The 3,244-nt window shown below is 36.5% G+C and overlaps 1 pseudogene; it reads right to left on the minus strand.

Annotated features, from left to right (window-relative positions):
- On the minus strand, nt 1-1,293 carry LOC149168098 (nematode resistance protein-like HSPRO2 pseudogene; annotated as a pseudogene).
- Between the last annotated feature and the right edge of the window lie 1,951 nt (nt 1,294-3,244).

Genomic DNA, 3,244 nt, shown 5'->3' on the forward strand with positions numbered 1-3,244 from the left:
TTAGTGCCAATAGTAACCCAAAAATGTCTTTGCACCATCCACACTAGGGAAATAAGGTGGTTCAAAATATATATGACGTAGGGCATCACAAGCACCTAGATATGATGGACCTTTCATTTCAGTGCTACCCATGGTTGTTACTACCAGCTGCTGATATGAGAAGAAAAACCTTTTCATCGCTGCTTCTATTGCCTGGAAGGCCAACAGAACATGTATTGTTGCAACATGGTAAGCACCTGAAGTGTTATGTGAGCGCAGTCCATGTGAATGAAACAAATGCATAAGTGCCTCCTGGACCCTTGGTCCACCCTTTGGATCAGCCTCAACACCGATGACTTTGGGCACCAGATGCCTTAGTTCCTTGCATGCATTTGTAAGGTCTCTAAGGGGGGCAGACCGAAGGCAATATGCGCCTGCAAGTGTACTAGTGCTACTAATTGCCAACTGGTGTTTAAGGCAAAGGAAATCATCTGGGTCCATCACTAGAAGCAAATTCACAATTTCTGTGAGCATGTTCCACATCCTTTCAACCATCCAACAGTCTGCGGATGCTCCTACGAAATCCCCAGAGTCTATTCTTTCATATACTCTCTGCAACAATTCTTGGCCTACAAATACCCACGCCTCAAAGATCTGGAGGACATTGCAAAGTTTGGCATCTTCTAGATTATGGAACTGTTTATGTTGTTTTAAAGAGTGCAAATATCTTGGCTTGCAGATTCTATCATATTCAAGAAGAGGCTTACCTGACATATTTGGTTCCCCCAGACCTAAAGTGAAGGGAGTCCTCTGCATATGGCCTTCAATGGCAAGCCATATTCTAGAAACCATAGCTTCAGCGCTTTTCCATGTACCCAAACGAGGAAGTAAGCTCTCTTCACTTGTTCTGCTAACCACAGGTAAAGCACCAGGTCTCTGCCATACCTCATGGAAAACTTTCCATGAGAGAACACCACTACTTACTGACAACTGAAGAGTGGGAACCTGCTTGTCATTTTCACAAATCATTGAAATCAACTCAATCTGGGAACTAATTAAGGATTCAAGCCTTCTCTTCCATTCCTCTTTGTCAATGTAAGTCCTTGTGTCACAGAGCACAGACGAAACAAACTGAAAAGTAATCTCCAATGACTGTAAGGCAGCCTTTACCAACCCCTCTCTAGACCAACCAGGCCATTCCTTGAATTTCCACATGGCACTGAGCTCGGGGAGATGCACATACTGCTCGTAACCCGCACACTCCATGGGGGAGGGCTCTATGGATTCTCCAACAAAGGCAAAATAGGATGCCATTTTTTTATAGGACATATTTTTTTCCTGCAAATATAACGAGGAGAGTAAAGACACTAATGCTCTCCATATACCATAATCTAAAAAGAACAACATAATAATAGAATAAACACTAAAATACATTTTAAACGCTATATATAATACGTTACTGGACAAAAAACATATCTATTTGTTGCAACTAAACTTTTTATGTAGATGATAAAAACTCAACACATAAATAATGAAAAGAGTTAAATAATGTCAACACATAAATATAAATTTTTCCAGTTAACAAAGTGAATAGATATAAGCTAAATATACGGTGGTTGGTCAGTGTCACTTTGGGATTTTTTTATTATGAAACGAAAAAGTAAATTTACTTCAAACTCGTACATTCTCGTTGTATTTTCATATGTTTGTTGAGATTATGGTTTCTTAGTCAAGTTGTGAGATTTATTTAAGATGTAGATCGTATTTATCAGGAATTTGTCCCAACTCTTTAGCTGATTTGTAATACCTTAAATGTATCTACTTTCATGCTAGTGAATTTAGAGGTTGAGTGAGAGATGCTCAATTTTTCCATATTTTGTCTCTCTTTAATTTTAGTCATAGAAGAGAAGATCAGATTCAAGAAAATAAAATTAGTTAAGCTTTTGTTATCTAATTATTTAGTTTTATTCCTTCTTCAAGTTCTTCAACTTTTTTTTTATTTTCTTTTCTTTCTGGCTTCCTTCCAGATTCAACAAAATAACATTATGTTAAGCTTTTGTTATTTAATTATTTAGTTCTATTCCTTCTTTAATTTCTTCAACTTTTCTTTTCCCTGGCTTCCTTAACTACATAGATGTTTGTTTTTTCCCTTTAGTTATTTTAACAAGGCTTTATAGCCCTTTAACATTTCTTCACACACCTTTATATATAATAAATATAAAATAGGGTTTAACCATTTTTAACCTAAGTTCCTCTGGTAGATACACATTGTTTCTTACTTGGTATGTATATAGGCGTGTTTCCTTTCTGTGACATATATCTTATATGTCCTAAGTTCCTATCTAAAAATGGTGAAATATAGTTTTGATGTATGCAACGGTGATTTGAACCAACTTAACAAACTTTATGTTATTATTTATACTAGCGTTCCACCACAGGTATTATTTGATGGTTTCCCAAAGTACTTTTCTTTATTATACATGCCATAATATGGAATAAACACAGTATAACTTTGATTATATGGGGCTTATCTATTGGTCCCCCTACACGAGTCCAGATGACTTCACATGCAATCTATGGTTAGCCCCCAGGTATTTAATCAATGGTTGGAATTTATTCATTTTGATCCAATGGTGGTCATATCAACCTTCCCTTTGCCAAAACATTATCTCATTTCACCAATTCATTCCGATAGAGATTTGCTCGGTTTTGCTACTAAATTCTTATTGTTTAACCTACCATGTTTGTCTAACTGAGCTCGATAGTTTGTTCTCTTCACTGTGTTATCGGAACTACCTTGCAGAGGTTATTCCAACTTGGTGAGTTGTTTAAATTAATAATTAACTCATAATTTTTATTTATATAATATAAATTAAATTTTTAACCAATATTAATATAATAATTATACATATTACATTACAAAATTTCAAAATTAATTTAATCATATAAATTAAATTATTAATAAACTCAATTTATATATTTAAATATTTACAACCTACTATGTAGCAGCAACGACAACACTCTATGACGCCTCGCTCTATTGGCAACGATAACTGGCAATACCAAGGCTATGATCAACTGGCTATAAGCGGCAATGACCTAGAGACGATGACCTCCGGACAACGACAACTGGCAATCAGCGATTAAACCGCCCAATCAGGAAGCCTCCCTTGCCAGCTGCTCGCTCCTCCACGTCCTTTTCCATGCAGGAACGCCATCGCCCTTGTCTGCCAGGTTGCTCAAATCATCCACCCGTCTCTCAGCT

This window comes from Pinus tabuliformis, chromosome 4_2 (assembly GCF_031772625.1).
Source record: "Pinus tabuliformis cultivar Carrire ecotype Pingquan chromosome 4_2, CPIR1, whole genome shotgun sequence".
NCBI classification, from domain to species: domain Eukaryota; kingdom Viridiplantae; phylum Streptophyta; class Pinopsida; order Pinales; family Pinaceae; genus Pinus; species Pinus tabuliformis.